Below are 21,290 nucleotides of genomic sequence, written 5' to 3' on the forward strand. Positions count from 1 at the left end.
CATCCCATTCTATTCCACTCTGTTCCTCTTCACTCCACTCCATTCTACCCCTGTCCACTACATTCCATTCCATTTCACACCACTGCATTCCATTCCATTCTTTCAACACGATATCACTGTGTCAAACAGCCTGGAGAGCTTAGGCACAATCTCAGCTCACATTACATCTCAACTCTCTATTGAACTGCATTCTATTGCATAAAATTCCATTGCATCCCATTCCATTCCTTTGCTTTCCATTACATTCAATTCCATTCCATTCCACTCCTTTCCACTCCACTCCACTCCAGTACGTTCCTTTACATCTGATTCCATTCCACGCCATTGCACTCCTCTCCACTCGACTGCACTGCACTCCACTCCACACCATCCCATTACTTTCTGCTCCATTCCACAGCACTACACTCCTCACCACTCCACTCCACATCATTCCATTCCTTTACATGCGATTCCGTTCCATTCCATTCCTCTCCATTCCACTGCACTCTACTTCAGTCCACTCGAATCCACTCAATTAAAAATTCTTTCCATTCCATTTCTTTCTTTCAAGAGTATCTCACTCTGTCACCCAGCGTGGAGTGCAGTGGCACAATCTCAGCTCACATATCATTCCATCATTCCATTACATTCCATTGCATTCCATTCCATTCCAGTGCACTCCACTCCACTCAATTCCACTGCACTCCACTCCAATACGTTCCATTCCATTCCATTCCAATCCCTTCCATTCCACTCTGTTTTATCGACAGGATCTCCCTCTGTCACGCAGGCTCCAGCGCCGTGGCCAAATCACTGCACATATTTCTTCATTCCATTCGATTCAATTCCATTTCATTCCATTGGATTCCATTCCACACCACTCCGTTCCATTCCACTCCACTCCGTTCCTTTCCTCCCCATTCCATTCCACTCCATCCCACTCTCCTCCACGACACTCCACTCCATTTCACTCCACTCCACTACACTCCTCTCCACACCACTGCACTTCATTCCATTCCATTCCATTCCATTCCATTCCATTCCATTCCATTCCATTCCCTTTTTTACACAGGATTTCATTCCGTCACAAAGGCTGGAGTGCAGTGGAACAATAACAGCTCACATTTCCTTTCAGCAGTCCATTGCATTCCATTCCAACCCATTGCATTCCATTCTATTTCACTCAACGATACTCCACGCCACTCCGTTCCATTCCACTCCGTCAAATTCCATTCGTCTCCCTTCGACTCCACTCAACTCCACTCCACTCCATTCCATTCAATTCCATTCCACTTCATTCCATTTCACTCTATTGCATTCCATTCCTTTCTATCCACAGGATATAACGTGTCACCCAGTCTGGAGTGCAGTGGCACAATCTCAGCTCACACTACATCTCAACTTTCCATTGTATTATATTCTATTACAATGGATTCCATTGCATTCCATTACATTGCACTACTGTCCACTCAATTCTATGCCATTCAACTCCGTTCCACTCCACTGCACTCCACTTCATTCCACTCCATCCCATTCCTTTCCACCCCATTCCACTATAATCCATTCCACCCCACACCACTCCAATTCATGCCATTACGTTCCATTTCATTCCATTCCTCCAAATTCCACTCCACTAATGTCCACTCTGTTCCATTCCATTCCACTGCGCTCCATTCCATTCCTTTCTTTTGAGAGTATGACACTCAGTCACCCTGCCTAGGGCACATTGGTAAAATCTCAGCTCCCATTCCATTCCATCCCATTCCATTCCACTCCACTCCAGTCCACTCCATTCTGCTCTGCTCCATTCCAGTCCATTACACTGCACTCCATTCCCTTCCACTACACTCCAATCCACTCCACTCCACTCCACTACTATCCATTCCATTCCACTCCATTCCATGCCATTCCACTCCACTCCATTCCATTCCTTTCCTCTCCGCTCCACTCAATTCCATTCCACTCCACTTCACTCCAATCCATTCCACTCCTATCCACTCCACTCCATTCCATTCCATTCCATTCCATTCCATTCTATTCCATTCCACTCCACTCCATTCCATGCCATTCCACTCCATTCCATTTCATTCCATTTAACTCCATTCCACTCCAGTCCACTAAATTCAATTTCAATCCGTTCCACTCCTTTCCACTTCATTCTATTCCACTCCATTCCACTCCAATCCATACGACTCCATCCCACTCCTTTCCATTCCTTTCCACTCCACTCCACTCCAATCAACTGCGTTTCTCTCCACTCCCTTCCATTTCGTTTCATTCCACTCCACTCCACTCCACTCCATTCCACTAAACTGCATTCCATTCGATTCAATTCCATTCCACTCCATTCCATTCCATTCCAGTCCGTTCGACACCATTCCACTCTAATCCACTCTACTCCATTCCACTCCATTCGACTCCATTCCACTCCGTTACCTTCCACTCCATTCCACTCCTATTCACCCCATTCACTTCCACTCCACTCCACACCACGATATTCCATTCAACTCCACTCCACTTTACTCAATTCCATTCCACTCCACTTCCCTCCACCCCACTCCATTCCATTGCATTCCACTCCACTCTACTCTAGTGCATTCCATTCCACTCCGCTTATCGCCACTGCATTCCATTACAGTCTACTCCATTCCATTCTATTCCATTCCCTTCCACTCCGCTACATTCCACTCCAATCCTCCTCATATCTTTCCATTCCATTCCACTCCATTCCTTTCCATTGTACTCCATTGAAGTACATTCAGCTCCATTCCACTCCACTCCACACCACTCTACTCCACTCTACTCCTTTCCATTCCTTTCCTATCCATTCCATTGCATTCAATTCCACTCCATTCTATGCCAGTCAATTCCATTCCACTCCATTCCACTCCACTTCTTTCCACTCCATGCCATTACAGTCCACTGCATTCCATTTCATTCCACTCCACCCCGCTCCACTCCACTGCATTCGCTTCCATTCCACTCCATTCCGTTCCACTCCACTCCATTCCATTTCATTCCATTCCATTTCACTCCATTGCATTCCATTCACTTCTTACGACAGGATATCACTATGTCACCCTGGCTGGAGTGCAGTGTCACAATCTCAGCTCATATTACATGTCAACAGTACATTCCATTGCATTCTATTCCATTGCATTCCATTGCATTCTTTTTATTCCGTTGCATTCAATTCTATTCCATTCCATTCCATTCCATTCCATTCCATTCCATTCCATTCCATTCCATTCCATTCCATTCCATTCCTCTCAATTCCATTCCATTCCACTCCATTCCAGTCCATTCCACTAAATTCCACTACACTACACTCAATTCTAGTCTATTGCACTCCATTCCATTCCACTCTGTTCCATTCCACTCCATTTGATTCCATTCCTCTCCACTCCATTCCGCTGCACTCCATTCCATTCTGCTCCATTCCCCTCCTCTCCATTCTATCACATTCCACTCCACTCCACTCCATTCCATTCCACTCCATTTCACTCCACTCCAATACATTTCATTCCACTCCATTCCATTCCATTCCATTCCATTCTATTCCACTCCATTCCTTTCCATTGCATTCCATTCCATTCCACTCTGGCCCACTCCATTCCACTCCACTCCTCTACGTTCCGTTACATCTAATTCCATTCCACTGCATTCCTATCCTCTCCTCTCCAGTGCACTCCACTCCAGTCCATTCCACTCCTTTCCATTCCATTCTGCTCCATTCCACTGCAATGCACTCCACTGCATTTCATTCAATTCCCTTCCATCCCATTGCATTCTTCATTCCACTCTGCTCCAACTCACTCCATTCCACTCCACTCCACTCCGTTCCATTCCATTCTACGGCATTCCATTCCATTTCTTTATTTCGAGAATATCTCACTCAGTCAGCCAGCCTGGAGTGCAGTGGCCACATCCCACCTACCGCTCCGTTCCATTCCACTCCGCTCCGCTCCTTTCCTTTCCGTTCCATCCACTCCACTACTTTCCATTACTTCCGATTCCATTCCACTCCATTGCACTCCTTTCCACTCTACTGCACTCCTCTCTACTCCATTTCACTGCATCTGATTCCATTTCGCTCCATTCCATTGCACTCAACTCCACCCCACTCCAGTCCATTTCATTCCATTCCATTACATTCCCTTCCTCTCCGTTCCGCTCCAATCCACTTCACTCCACTCCACTCCACTCCAATGCACCCCATTGCATTCCATTCCATTCCACTGCATTCCATTCCATTCCTTTCTTTCGAGAGTATCACACTGTGTCACCCATCCTGGAGCGCAGTGGTACAATCTCAGCTTCCATTGCGTTCCATTCCATTCCATTCCATGAGACTCCTCTGCACTCCACTCCATTCCATTCCACTTCACCCATCGTCACTCCACTCCACCCCTTTCCAATCCACTCCACTCCATTGCATTCCACTGTGCTCCATCCCATGCCACTCCGTTCTATTCCTCACCACTCCAATCGACTCCACTCCACTGCATTCCACTCCCCGACATTCCATTCAATTCCATGCCATTGCGATGTATTTCACTCCACTCCACTCCACTCAATTCCTGTCCATTACCCTCCTGTCAAATACATTCCACTCCAGTACACTCCATTCGATTACATTCCACTCCAGTCCACTCCACTCCTCTCCATTCCACTACATTCCATTCCATTTCGTTCCATTCCACTCCCCTCCCTTCCATTCGTTTCCACACCATTCCACTCCACTCCATTCCATTCCAATCCACTCTAATCCACTCTACTCCACTCCCTTCCACTTCTTTCGATTCCTCTACTTTCAACTCCACTCCACTCCCTTCCACTCCAATCCAATCCATTCCATTCCATATAATTACACTCCCTTCCACTCTACTCCATCCACTGTATTCCAATCCACTGCTGTTAACTCCACTCTGCTCCCCTCCATTCCAATCCACTTCATTCTACTCTACATCTCTCCATTCCATTCCTTTCCACTTCATTGCAATCTACTCCATTGCATTCCACTCCACTCCATTCCACTCCTTTCAGACCTTTCCACTCCATTCCATTCCTCTCCACTCCACTCCATTCCACTCCATTCCACTCAATTCCATTCCATTCCATTCCCCTCCATTCCACTCTACTCCATTCCATGCCATTCCTTTCCAAACTATTCCACGTCACTCCATTCCATTCCATTCCAATCCATTCTAATCCACTCCACTCCCTTTCCAATCCACTCCATTCCATTCCATTCCTTTCCATTCCATTCCATTCTACTCCATTCCTCTTCCCTCCACTCCACTCCACTCCATTCTTTTCCTCTCCATTCCACTGCACTCCAATCTTTCCCACTCCAATCCATTCCATTCTATTCCATTCCATTACGTTCCACTCCATTCCATTCTACTCCTTTCCACTCCAATCCATTCTTTGCATTCCATTCCCTTCCACTGCTTTCCATTCCATTACTTTCAATTCTATTCTATTCTCCTCCGTTCCATCAACTCTACTCCACTGCACTACATTCCATTACATCCGAATCCATTCCACTCCATTCCACTCCTCCACTTTGCTGCAATGCTCTCCTCTCAATTCCACTCCTTCTCATTCCATTCCGCTCCATTCCACTGCTATCCTCTCCACCTCAATCAACTCCGGTTCATTCCATTCCATTCCATCCCATTCCATTTCTCTCCATTCCATTCCACTCCACTCCACTTCACTCCAATCCACTCCATTCCATTCCATTCTACTCCATTCTATTCCATTCCATTCCATTCAATTCCGTTCTGTTGTACTCCATTGCATTCTTTTCCTTTCTTTCGAGAGTATCTCACTCTGTCACTCAGCATGGAGTGCAGTGGCACAGTCTCAGCTCCCGTTCTGTTCTGTTCCTTTTCTTTCCGTTCCACTCCATTCAGCTCTGCTAGGCTCTGCTCCGTTCCATTTCCTTCCATTCTACTCCAGTCCACTCCACTACATTGCGTTACATCCAATTGCATACCACTGCTTTACACTCCTCTACACTTAACTGCATTCCACTCCACTCCATTTCACGCCATCCCCTTGCATTCATCTCCATTGCACTGTATTCCGCTCCACCTCACTCCGCTCCATTTCAATCCATTCCATTCCATCTCATTCCAGTTCTCTCCATTCCAGGCCACTCCACTTCACTCCACTCTGTTCCCATGCAGTCCACTCCATTCCATTCCATTCCATTCCTTTCTTTCAATGTTATCTCACTCTGTCACATAGCCTGGAGCACAGTCGCACAATCTCCGCTTCCGTTCCATTCCATTCCATGCCATCCCATTCCATTCCACTACACTCCATTCCGCTAAAATCTACTCCACTGCATTCCACTCCACTCCACTCCGTTCTATTGCACTCCACTCCACTCCGTTCAATTCCATTCAATTCCATTCCTTTCCACTTCACTCCACTCCACTACATGCCACTCCATTCCTCTCCATTCCATTCTGTTCCATTCCTTTCCACCCCACTCCACACCATTCCACTCCACTCCATTCCATTCCATTTCAGTCCACTCCACTCATTTCCACTCCAGTCCACTCCATTCCACTGCACTATACTCCATTTGATTCCACTCCCCTCCAGTTCACTGCACTCCAATCCTTTCCATTCAATTTCAATCCACTCCATTCCATTCCTTTCCACTACATTCCTTTCCGTTCCCTTCCATTCCACTCCATTCCACTCCCCTGCAACCCACTCCATTCTACTCCAGTCCATTCCACTCCATTCCATTCCACTCCATTCCAATCCACTCCTTTTCATTCCACTCCTTTACTTTCCACTGCATTCCACTCCACTTAACTCCATTCCATTCCATTCCAATCCTTTCCTCTCGACTCCACATCACTCCACTCCTTTCATCTCCACTCCACTCCACACAATTGCACTTCCCTCCTTTCGATTCCATTCCATTCTCTTCCTCTTACTCCCCTCCATTCCACTCCACTCCACTCCATTCCTCTCCATTCCACTCCATTCCATTTTATTCCATTACATTCCACTCCATTGCTTTCCCTTCCACTTCATTCCATTCCATGCCACTCCACTCCACTCCACTCCAATCTGCTTCATTCAATTCCTATCCACTTGTCTCCATTCCCTTCCATTCCACTCCATTCCATTCATTTCCACTCCAATCCACTCCACTCCACTCCTCTCCATTTCACTCCATGCAATTCCATTGCAGTCCATTCCGTTCCACTTCATTCCATTAATCTCCATTCCAGCTCATTCCAATCCAATCCACTCCACTCCATTCCATTCCGCTCCAGTCCACTCATCTCTCTTCCTTTCCACTCCACTCTACTCCACTCCATTCCGTGCCATTCCATTCCATTTGGTTCCATTCCATTCCACTAGACTAGACTCCACTCCACTCCTTTAGATTCCATAGTACTCCATTTCACTGCACTCCAATCCACACCTCTGCGTTCTGTTGCATTCCCTTCCATTCCATTCGACTGCTCTCCATTCCACTCCACTCCACTCCACTCCATTCCAATCCATTGGGTTCCATTTCACTCCATTCCATTCCATTCCACTCCATGCCACTCCACTCACCTCCACTCCCCTCCACTCCACTGTATTCTATTCCATTCTATTCCATTCCAGTCCACTCTACTCCTTCCAGTCCTCTCCACTCCATTCCATTCCACTCCACTGCACTCCACTGCATTCCATTGCATTCAATTCCCTTCCACTCCACTCCACTCCATTGCAGTGCACTCCTCTCTATTCCACTCCACTCCATTCCATTCCATTCTATTGCATTCCACTCCATTCTATTCCGTTTCACTCCATTCCACTCTACTCCACTGTACTACATTCCCTTCCATTCCACTCCTTTGAAATCAGTTCTTTCCTTCCACAGAATCTCACTCGGTCACTAAGGCTGGAGTGTCGTCATACCATCGCAGCTCACATTTCTGTTCTCCATTCCATTGCATTCCATTCCATCCCATTCCATTTCTTTCTATTTCACTCCACTCCACTGCATTCCATTCCACTGCATCCCATTCTATTCCACTCTGTTCCTCTTCACTCCACTCCATTCTACCCCTGTCCACTACATTCCATTCCATTTCACACCACTGCATTCCATTCCATTCTTTCAACACGATATCACTGTGTCAAACAGCCTGGAGAGCTTAGGCACAATCTCAGCTCACATTACATCTCAACTCTCTATTGAACTGCATTCTATTGCATAAAATTCCATTGCATCCCATTCCATTCCTTTGCTTTCCATTACATTCAATTCCATTCCATTCCACTCCTTTCCACTCCACTCCACTCCAGTACGTTCCTTTACATCTGATTCCATTCCACGCCATTGCACTCCTCTCCACTCGACTGCACTGCACTCCACTCCACACCATCCCATTACTTTCTGCTCCATTCCACAGCACTACACTCCTCACCACTCCACTCCACATCATTCCATTCCTTTACATGCGATTCCGTTCCATTCCATTCCTCTCCATTCCACTGCACTCTACTTCAGTCCACTCGAATCCACTCAATTAAAAATTCTTTCCATTCCATTTCTTTCTTTCAAGAGTATCTCACTCTGTCACCCAGCGTGGAGTGCAGTGGCACAATCTCAGCTCACATATCATTCCATCATTCCATTACATTCCATTGCATTCCATTCCATTCCAGTGCACTCCACTCCACTCAATTCCACTGCACTCCACTCCAATACGTTCCATTCCATTCCATTCCAATCCCTTCCATTCCACTCTGTTTTATCGACAGGATCTCCCTCTGTCACGCAGGCTCCAGCGCCGTGGCCAAATCACTGCACATATTTCTTCATTCCATTCGATTCAATTCCATTTCATTCCATTGGATTCCATTCCACACCACTCCGTTCCATTCCACTCCACTCCGTTCCTTTCCTCCCCATTCCATTCCACTCCATCCCACTCTCCTCCACGACACTCCACTCCATTTCACTCCACTCCACTACACTCCTCTCCACACCACTGCACTTCATTCCATTCCATTCCATTCCATTCCATTCCATTCCATTCCATTCCATTCCCTTTTTTACACAGGATTTCATTCCGTCACAAAGGCTGGAGTGCAGTGGAACAATAACAGCTCACATTTCCTTTCAGCAGTCCATTGCATTCCATTCCAACCCATTGCATTCCATTCTATTTCACTCAACGATACTCCACGCCACTCCGTTCCATTCCACTCCGTCAAATTCCATTCGTCTCCCTTCGACTCCACTCAACTCCACTCCACTCCATTCCATTCAATTCCATTCCACTTCATTCCATTTCACTCTATTGCATTCCATTCCTTTCTATCCACAGGATATAACGTGTCACCCAGTCTGGAGTGCAGTGGCACAATCTCAGCTCACACTACATCTCAACTTTCCATTGTATTATATTCTATTACAATGGATTCCATTGCATTCCATTACATTGCACTACTGTCCACTCAATTCTATGCCATTCAACTCCGTTCCACTCCACTGCACTCCACTTCATTCCACTCCATCCCATTCCTTTCCACCCCATTCCACTATAATCCATTCCACCCCACACCACTCCAATTCATGCCATTACGTTCCATTTCATTCCATTCCTCCAAATTCCACTCCACTAATGTCCACTCTGTTCCATTCCATTCCACTGCGCTCCATTCCATTCCTTTCTTTTGAGAGTATGACACTCAGTCACCCTGCCTAGGGCACATTGGTAAAATCTCAGCTCCCATTCCATTCCATCCCATTCCATTCCACTCCACTCCAGTCCACTCCATTCTGCTCTGCTCCATTCCAGTCCATTACACTGCACTCCATTCCCTTCCACTACACTCCAATCCACTCCACTCCACTCCACTACTATCCATTCCATTCCACTCCATTCCATGCCATTCCACTCCACTCCATTCCATTCCTTTCCTCTCCGCTCCACTCAATTCCATTCCACTCCACTTCACTCCAATCCATTCCACTCCTATCCACTCCACTCCATTCCATTCCATTCCATTCCATTCCATTCTATTCCATTCCACTCCACTCCATTCCATGCCATTCCACTCCATTCCATTTCATTCCATTTAACTCCATTCCACTCCAGTCCACTAAATTCAATTTCAATCCGTTCCACTCCTTTCCACTTCATTCTATTCCACTCCATTCCACTCCAATCCATACGACTCCATCCCACTCCTTTCCATTCCTTTCCACTCCACTCCACTCCAATCAACTGCGTTTCTCTCCACTCCCTTCCATTTCGTTTCATTCCACTCCACTCCACTCCACTCCATTCCACTAAACTGCATTCCATTCGATTCAATTCCATTCCACTCCATTCCATTCCATTCCAGTCCGTTCGACACCATTCCACTCTAATCCACTCTACTCCATTCCACTCCATTCGACTCCATTCCACTCCGTTACCTTCCACTCCATTCCACTCCTATTCACCCCATTCACTTCCACTCCACTCCACACCACGATATTCCATTCAACTCCACTCCACTTTACTCAATTCCATTCCACTCCACTTCCCTCCACCCCACTCCATTCCATTGCATTCCACTCCACTCTACTCTAGTGCATTCCATTCCACTCCGCTTATCGCCACTGCATTCCATTACAGTCTACTCCATTCCATTCTATTCCATTCCCTTCCACTCCGCTACATTCCACTCCAATCCTCCTCATATCTTTCCATTCCATTCCACTCCATTCCATTCCATTGTACTCCATTGAAGTACATTCAGCTCCATTCCTCTCCACTCCACACCACTCTACTCCACTCTACTCCTTTCCATTCCTTTCCTATCCATTCCATTGCATTCAATTCCACTCCATTCTATGCCAGTCAATTCCATTCCACTCCATTCCACTCCACTTCTTTCCACTCCATGCCATTACAGTCCACTGCATTCCATTTCATTCCACTCCACCCCGCTCCACTCCACTGCATTCGCTTCCATTCCACTCCATTCCGTTCCACTCCACTCCATTCCATTTCATTCCATTCCATTTCACTCCTTTGCATTCCATTCACTTCTTACGACAGGATATCACTATGTCACCCTGGCTGGAGTGCAGTGTCACAATCTCAGCTCATATTACATGTCAACAGTACATTCCATTGCATTCTATTCCATTGCATTCCATTGCATTCTTTTTATTCCGTTGCATTCAATTTTATTCCATTCCATTCCATTCCATTCCATTCCATTCCATTCCATTCCATTCCATTCCATTCCATTCCTCTCAATTCCATTCCATTCCACTCCATTCCAGTCCATTCCACTAAATTCCACTACACTACACTCAATTCTAGTCTATTGCACTCCATTCCATTCAACTCTGTTCCATTCCACTCCATTTGATTCCATTCCTCTCCACTCCATTCCGCTGCACTCCATTCCATTCTGCTCCATTCCCCTCCTCTCCATTCTATCACATTCCACTCCACTCCACTCCATTCCATTCCACTCCATTTCACTCCACTCCAATACATTTCATTCCACTCCATTCCATTCCATTCCATTCCATTCTATTCCACTCCATTCCTTTCCATTGCATTCCATTCCATTCCACTCTGGCCCACTCCATTCCACTCCACTCCTCTACGTTCCGTTACATCTAATTCCATTCCACTGCATTCCTATCCTCTCCTCTCCACTACACTCCACTCCAGTCCATTCCACTCCTTTCCATTCCATTCTGCTCCATTCCACTGCAATGCACTCCACTGCATTTCATTCAATTCCCTTCCATCCCATTGCATTCTTCATTCCACTCTGCTCCAACTCACTCCATTCCACTCCACTCCACTCCGTTCCATTCCATTCTACAGCATTCCATTCCATTTCTTTATTTCGAGAATATCTCACTCAGTCAGCCAGCCTGGAGTGCAGTGGCCCCATCCCACCTCCCGCTCCGTTCCATTCCACTCCGCTCCGCTCCTTTCCTTTCCGTTCCATCCACTCCACTACTTTCCATTACTTCCGATTCCATTCCACTCCATTGCACTCCTTTCCACTCTACTGCACTCCTCTCTACTCCATTTCACTGCATCTGATTCCATTTCGCTCCATTCCATTGCACTCAACTCCACCCCACTCCAGTCCATTTCATTCCATTCCATTACATTCCCTTCCTCTCCGTTCCACTCCAATCCACTTCACTCCACTCCACTCCACTCCAATGCACCCCATTGCATTCCATTCCATTCCACTGCATTCCATTCCATTCCTTTCTTTCGAGAGTATCACACTGTGTCACCCATCCTGGAGCGCAGTGGTACAATCTCAGCTTCCATTGCGTTCCATTCCATTCCATTCCATGAGACTCCTCTGCACTCCACTCCATTCCATTCCACTTCACCCATCGTCACTCCACTCCACCCCTTTCCAATCCACTCCACTCCATTGCATTCCACTGTGCTCCATTCCATGCCACTCCGTTCTATTCCTCACCACTCCAATCGACTCCACTCCACTGCATTCCACTCCCCTCCATTCCATTCAATTCCATGCCATTCCGATGTATTTCACTCCACTCCACTCCACTCAATTCCTGTCCATTACCCTCCTGTCAAATACATTCCACTCCAGTACACTCCATTCGATTACATTCCACTCCAGTCCACTCCACTCCTCTCCATTCCACTACATTCCATTCCATTTCGTTCCATTCCACTCCCCTCCCTTCTATTCGTTTCCACCAATTCCGCTCCACCCCATTCCATTCCAATCCACTCTAATCCACTCTACTCCACTCCCTTCCACTTCTTTCGATTCCTCTACTTTCAACTCCACTCCACTCCCTTCCACTCCAATCCAATCCATTCCATTCCATATAATTCCACTCCCTTCCACTCTACTCCATCCACTGTATTCCAATCCACTGCTGTTAACTCCACTCTGCTCCCCTCCATTCCAATCCACTTCATTCTACTCTACATCTCTCCATTCCATTCCTTTCCACTTCATTCCAATCTACTCCATTGCATTCCACTCCACTCCATTCCACTCCTTTCAGACCTTTCCACTCCATTCCATTCCTCTCCACTCCACTCCATTCCACTCCATTCCACTCAATTCCATTCCATTCCATTCCCCTCCATTCCACTCTACTCCATTCCATGCCATTCCTTTCCAAACTATTCCGCGTCACTCCATTCCATTCCATTCCAATCCATTCTAATCCACTCCACTCCCTTTCCAATCCACTCCATTCCATTCCATTCCTTTCCATTCCATTCCGTTCTACTCCATTCCTCTTCCCTCCCCTCCACTCCACTCCATTCTTTTCCTCTCCATTCCACTGCACTCCAATCTTTCCCACTCCAATCCATTCCATTCTATTCCATTCCATTCCGTTCCACTCCATTCCATTCTACTCCTTTCCACTCCAATCCATTCTTTGCATTCCATTCCCTTCCACTGCTTTCCATTCCATTACTTTCAATTCTATTCTATTCTCCTCCGTTCCATCAACTCTACTCCACTGCACTACATTCCATTACATCCGAATCCATTCCACTCCATTCCACTCCTCCACTTTGCTGCAATGCTCTCCTCTCAATTCCACTCCTTCTCATTCCATTCCGCTCCATTCCACTGCTATCCTCTCCACCTCAATCAACTCCGGTTCATTCCATTCCATTCCATCCCATTCCATTTCTCTCCATTCCATTCCACTCCACTCCACTTCACTCCAATCCACTCCATTCCATTCCATTCTACTCCATTCTATTCCATTCCATTCCATTCAATTCCGTTCTGTTGTACTCCATTGCATTCTTTTCCTTTCTTTCGAGAGTATCTCACTCTGTCACTCAGCATGGAGTGCAGTGGCACAGTCTCAGCTCCCGTTCTGTTCTGTTCCTTTTCTTTCCGTTCCACTCCATTCAGCTCTGCTAGGCTCTGCTCCGTTCCATTTCCTTCCATTCTACTCCAGTCCACTCCACTACATTGCGTTACATCCAATTGCATACCACTGCTTTACACTCCTCTACACTTAACTGCATTCCACTCCACTCCATTTCACGCCATCCCCTTGCATTCATCTCCATTGCACTGTATTCCGCTCCACCTCACTCCGCTCCATTTCAATCCATTCCATTCCATCTCATTCCAGTTCTCTCCATTCCAGGCCACTCCACTTCACTCCACTCTGTTCCCATGCAGTCCACTCCATTCCATTCCATTCCATTCCTTTCTTTCAATGTTATCTCACTCTGTCACATAGCCTGGAGCACAGTCGCACAATCTCCGCTTCCGTTCCATTCCATTCCATGCCATCCCATTCCATTCCACTACACTCCATTCCGCTAAAATCTACTCCACTGCATTCCACTCCACTCCACTCCGTTCTATTGCACTCCACTCCACTCCGTTCAATTCCATTCAATTCCATTCCTTTCCACTTCACTCCACTCCACTACATGCCACTCCATTCCTCTCCATTCCATTCTGTTCCATTCCTTTCCACCCCACTCCACACCATTCCACTCCACTCCATTCCATTCCATTTCAGTCCACTCCACTCATTTCCACTCCAGTCCACTCCATTCCACTGCACTATACTCCATTTGATTCCACTCCCCTCCAGTTCACTGCACTCCAATCCTTTCCATTCAATTTCAATCCACTCCATTCCATTCCTTTCCACTACATTCCTTTCCGTTCCCTTCCATTCCACTCCATTCCACTCCCCTGCAACCCACTCCATTCTACTCCAGTCCATTCCACTCCATTCCATTCCACTCCATTCCAATCCACTCCTTTTCATTCCACTCCTTTACCTTCCACTGCATTCCACTCCACTTAACTCCATTCCATTCCATTCCAATCCTTTCCTCTCGACTCCACATCACTCCACTCCTTTCATCTCCACTCCACTCCACACAATTGCACTTCCCTCCTTTCGATTCCATTCCATTCTCTTCCTCTTACTCCCCTCCATTCCACTCCACTCCACTCCATTCCTCTCCATTCCACTCCATTCCATTTTATTCCATTACATTCCACTCCATTGCTTTCCCTTCCACTTCATTCCATTCCATGCCACTCCACTCCACTCCACTCCAATCTGCTTCATTCAATTCCTATCCACTTGTCTCCATTCCCTTCCATTCCACTCCATTCCATTCATTTCCACTCCAATCCACTCCACTCCACTCCTCTCCATTTCACTCCATTCAATTCCATTGCAGTCCATTCCGTTCCACTTCATTCCATTAATCTCCATTCCAGCTCATTCCAATCCAATCCACTCCACTCCATTCCATTCTGCTCCAGTCCACTCATCTCTCTTCCTTTCCACTCCACTCTACTCCACTCCATTCCGTGCCATTCCATTCCATTTGGTTCCATTCCATTCCACTAGACTAGACTCCACTCCTTTAGATTCCATAGTACTCCATTTCACTGCACTCCAATCCACACCTCTGCGTTCTGTTGCATTCCCTTCCATTCCATTCGACTGCTCTCCATTCCACTCCACTCCACTCCACTCCATTCCAATCCATTGGGTTCCATTTCACTCCATTCCATTCCATTCCACTCCATGCCACTCCACTCACCTCCACTCCCCTCCACTCCACTGTATTCTATTCCATTCTATTCCATTCCAGTCCACTCTACTCCTTCCAGTCCTCTCCAATCCATTCCATTCCACTCCACTGCACTCCACTGCATTCCATTGCATTCAATTCCCTTCCACTCCACTCCACTCCATTGCAGTGCACTCCTCTCTATTCCACTCCACTCCATTCCATTCCATTCTATTGCATTCCACTCCATTCTATTCCGTTTCACTCCATTCCACTCTACTCCACTGTACTACATTCCCTTCCATTCCACTCCTTTGAAATCAGTTCTTTCCTTCCACAGAATCTCACTCGGTCACTAAGGCTGGAGTGTCGTCATACCATCGCAGCTCACATTTCTGTTCTCCATTCCATTGCATTCCATTCCATCCCATTCCATTTCTTTCTATTTCACTCCACTCCACTGCATTCCATTCCACTGCATCCCATTCTATTCCACTCTGTTCCTCTTCACTCCACTCCATTCTACCCCTGTCCACTACATTCCATTCCATTTCACACCACTGCATTCCATTCCATTCTTTCGACACGATATCACTGTGTCAAACAGCCTGGAGAGCTTAGGCACAATCTCAGCTCACATTACATCTCAACTCTCTATTGAACTGCATTCTATTGCATAAAATTCCATTGCATCCCATTCCATTCCTTTGCTTTCCATTACATTCAATTCCATTCCATTCCACTCCTTTCCACTCCACTCCACTCCAGTACGTTCCTTTACATCTGATTCCATTCCACGCCATTGCACTCCTCTCCACTCGACTGCACTGCACTCCACTCCACACCATCCCATTACTTTCTGCTCCATTCCACAGCACTACACTCCTCACCACTCCACTCCACATCATTCCATTCCTTTACATGCGATTCCGTTCCATTCCATTCCTCTCCATTCCACTGCACTCTACTTCAGTCCACTCGAATCCACTCAATTAAAAATTCTTTCCATTCCATTTCTTTCTTTCAAGAGTATCTCACTCTGTCACCCAGCGTGGAGTGCAGTGGCACAATCTCAGCTCACATATCATTCCATCATTCCATTACATTCCATTGCATTCCATTCCATTCCAGTGCACTCCACTCCACTCAATTCCACTGCACTCCACTCCAATACGTTCCATTCCATTCCATTCCAATCCCTTCCATTCCACTCTGTTTTATCGACAGGATCTCCCTCTGTCACGCAGGCTCCAGCGCCGTGGCCAAATCACTGCACATATTTCTTCATTCCATTCGATTCAATTCCATTTCATTCCATTGGATTCCATTCCACACCACTCCGTTCCATTCCACTCCACTCCGTTCCTTTCCTCCCCATTCCATTCCACTCCATCCCACTCTCCTCCACGACACTCCACTCCATTTCACTCCACTCCACTACACTCCTCTCCACACCACTGCACTTCATTCCATTCCATTCCATTCCATTCCATTCCATTCCATTCCATTCCATTCCATTCCCTTTTTTATACAGGATTTCATTCCGTCACAAAGGCTGGAGTGCAGTGGAACAATAACAGCTCACATTTCCTTTCAGCAGTCCATTGCATTCCATTCCAACCCATTGCATTCCATTCTATTTCACTCAACGATACTCCACGCCACTCCGTTCCATTCCACTCCGTCAAATTCCATTCGTCTCCATTCGACTCCACTCAACTCCACTCCACTCCATTCCATTCAATTCCATTCCACTTCATTCCATTTCACTCTATTGCATTCCATTCCTTTCTATCCACAGGATATAACGTGTCACCCAGTCTGGAGTGCAGTGGCACAATCTCAGCTCACACTACATCTCAACTTTCCATTGTATTATATTCTATTACAATGGATTCCATTGCATTCCATTACATTCCACTACTGTCCACTCAATTCTATGCCATTCAACTCCGTTCCACTCCACTGCACTCCACTTCATTCCACTCCATCCCATTCCTTTCCACCCCATTCCACTATAATCCATTCCACCCCACACCACTCCAATTCATGCCATTACGTTCCATTTCATTCCATTCCTCCACATTCCACTCCACTAATGTCCACTCTGTTCCATTCCATTCCACTGCGTTCCATTCCATTCCTTTCTTTTGAGAGTATGACACTCAGTCACCCTGCCTAGAGCACATTGGTAAAATCTCAGCTCCCATTCCATTCCATCCCATTCCATTCCACTCCACTCCAGTCCACTCCATTCTGCTCTGCTCCATTCCAGTCCATTACACTGCACTCCATTCCCTTCCACTACACTCCAATCCACTCCACTCCACTCCACTACTATCCATTCCATTCCACTCCATTCCATGCCATTCCACTCCACTCCATTCCATTCCTTTCCTCTCCGCTCCACTCAATTCCATTCCACTCCACTTCACTCCAATCCATTCCACTCCTATCCACTCCACTCCATTCCATTCAATTCCATTCCATTCCATTCTATTCCATTCCACTCCACTCCATTCCATGCCATTCCACTCCATTCCATTTCATTCCATTTAACTCCATTCCACTCCAGTCCACTAAATTCAATTTCACTCCGTTCCACTCCTTTCCACTTCATTCCATTCCACTCCATTCCACTCCAATCCATACGACTCCATCCCACTCCTTTCCATTCCTTTCCACTCCACTCCACTCCAATCAACTGCGTTTCTCTCCACTCCCTTCCATTTCGTTTCATTCCACTCCACTCCACTCCACTCCATTCCACTAAACTGCATTCCATTCGATTCAATTCCATTCCACTCCATTCCATTCCATTCCAGTCCGTTCGACACCATTCCACTCTAATCCACTCTACTCCATTCCACTCCATTCGACTCCATTCCACTCCGTTACCTTCCACTCCATTCCACTCCTATTCACCCCATTCACTTCCACTCCTCTCCACACCACGATATTCCATTCAACTCCACTCCACTTTACTCAATTCCATTCCACTCCACTTAACTCCACCCCACTCCATTCCATTGCATTCCACTCCACTCTACTCTAATGCATTCCATTCCACTCCGCTTATCGGCACTGCATTCCATTACAGTCTACTCCATTCCATTCTATTCCATTCCCTTCCACTCCGCTACATTCCACTCCAATCCTCCTCATATCTTTCCATTCCATTCCACTCCATTCCATTCCATTGTACTCCATTGAAGTACATTCAGCTCCATTCCACTCCACTCCACACCACTCTAATCCACTCTACTCCTTTCCATTCCTTTCCTATCCATTCCATTGCATTCAATTCCACTCCATTCTATGCCAGTCAATTCCATTCCACTCCATTCCACTCCACTTCTTTCCACTCCATGCCATTACAGTCCACTGCATTCCATTTCATTCCACTCCACCCCGCTCCACTCCACTGCATTCGCTTCCATTCCACTCCATTCCGTTCCACTCCACTCCATTCCATTTCATTCCATTCCATTTCACTCCATTGCATTCCATTCACTTCTTACGACAGGATATCACTATGTCACCCTGGCTGGAGTGCAGTGTCACAATCTCAGCTCATATTACATGTCAACAGTACATTCCATTGCATTCTATTCCATTGCATTCCATTGCATTCTTTTTATTCCGTTGCATTCAATTTTATTCCATTCCATTCCATTCCATTCCATTCCATTCCATTCCATTCCATTCCATTCCATTCCATTCCGTTCCATTCCATTCCATTCCTCTCAATTCCATTCCATTCCACTCCATTCCAGTCCATTCCACTAAATTCCACTACACTACACTCAATTCTAGTCTATTGCACTCCATTCCATTCAACTCTGTTCCATTCCACTCCATTTGATTCCATTCCTCTCCACTCCATTCCGCTGCACTCCATTCCATTCTGCTCCATTCCCCTCCTCTCCATTCTATCACATTCCACTCCACTCCACTCCATTCCATTCCACTCCATTTCACTCCACTCCAATACATTTCATTCCACTCCATTCCATTCCATTCCATTCCATTCTATTCCACTCCATTCCTTTCCATTGCATTCCATTCCATTCCACTCTGGCCCACTCCATTCCACTCCACTCCTCTACGTTCCGTTACATCTAATTCCATTCCACTGCATTCCTATCCTCTCCTCTCCACTACACTCCACTCCAGTCCATTCCACTCCTTTCCATTCCATTCTGCTCCATTCCACTGCAATGCACTCCACTGCATTTCATTCAATTCCCTTCCATCCCATTGCATTCTTCATTCCACTCTGCTCCAACTCACTCCATTCCACTCCACTCCACTCCGTTCCATTCCATTCTACGGCATTCCATTCCATTTCTTTATTTCGAGAATATCTCACTCAGTCAGCCAGCCTGGAGTGCAGTGGCCCCATCCCACCTCCCGCTCCGTTCCATTCCACTCCACTCCGCTCCTTTCCTTTCCGTTCCATCCACTCCACTACTTTCCATTACTTCCGATTCCATTCCACTCCATTGCACTCCTTTCCACTCTACTGCACTCCTCTCTACTCCATTTCACTGCATCTGATTCCATTTCGCTCCATTCCATTGCACTCAACTCCACCCCACTCCAGTCCATTTCATTCCATTCCATTACATTCCCTTCCTCTCCGTTCCACTCCAATCCACTTCACTCCACTCCACTCCACTCCAATGCACCCCATTGCATTCCATTCCATTCCACTGCATTCCATTCCATTCCTTTCTTTCGAGAGTATCACACTGTGTCACCCATCCTGGAGCGCAGTGGTACAATCTCAGCTTCCATTGCGTTCCATTCCATTCCATTCCATGAGACTCCTCTGCACTCCACTCCATTCCATTCCACTTCACCCATCGTCACTCCACTCCACCCCTTTCCAATCCACTCCACTCCATTGCATTCCACTGTGCTCCATTCCATGTCACTCCGTTCTATTCCTCACCACTCCAATCGAATCCACTCCACTGCATTCCACTCCCCTCCATTCCATTCAATTCCATGCCATTCCGATGTATTTCACTCCACTCCACTCCACTCAATTCCTGTCCATTACCCTCCTGTCAAATACATTCCACTCCAGTACACTCCATTCGATTACATTCCACTCCAGTCCACTCCACTCCTCTCTATTCCGCTACATTCCATTCCCTTTCGTTCCATTCCACTCCCCTCCCTTCCATTCGTTTCCACACCATTCCACTCCACTCCATTCCATTCCAATCCACTCTAATCCACTCTACTCCACTCCCTTCCACTTCTTTCGATTCCTCTACTTTCAACTCCACTCCACTCCCTTCCACTCCAATCCAATCCATTCCATTCCATATAATTACACTCCCTTCCACTCTACTCCATCGACTGTATTCCAATCCACTGCTGTTAACTCCACTCTGCTCCCCTCCATTCCAATCCACTTCATTCTACTCTACTTCTCTCCATTCCATTCCTTTCCACTTCATTCCAATCTACTCCATTGCATTCCACTCCACTCCATTCCACTCCTTTCAGACCTTTCCACTCCATTCCATTCCTCTCCACTCCACTCCATTCCACTCCATTCCACTCAATTCCATTCCATTCCATTCCCCTCCATTCCACTCTACTCCATTCCATGCCATTCCTTTCCAAACTATTCCGCGTCACTCCATTCCATTCCATTCCAATCCATTCTAATCCACTCCACTCCCTTTCCAATCCACTCCATTCCATTCC

The sequence above is a fragment of the Pongo abelii genome, chromosome Y (assembly GCF_028885655.2).
Source record: "Pongo abelii isolate AG06213 chromosome Y, NHGRI_mPonAbe1-v2.0_pri, whole genome shotgun sequence".
Classification (NCBI taxonomy): Eukaryota; Metazoa; Chordata; class Mammalia; order Primates; family Hominidae; genus Pongo; species Pongo abelii.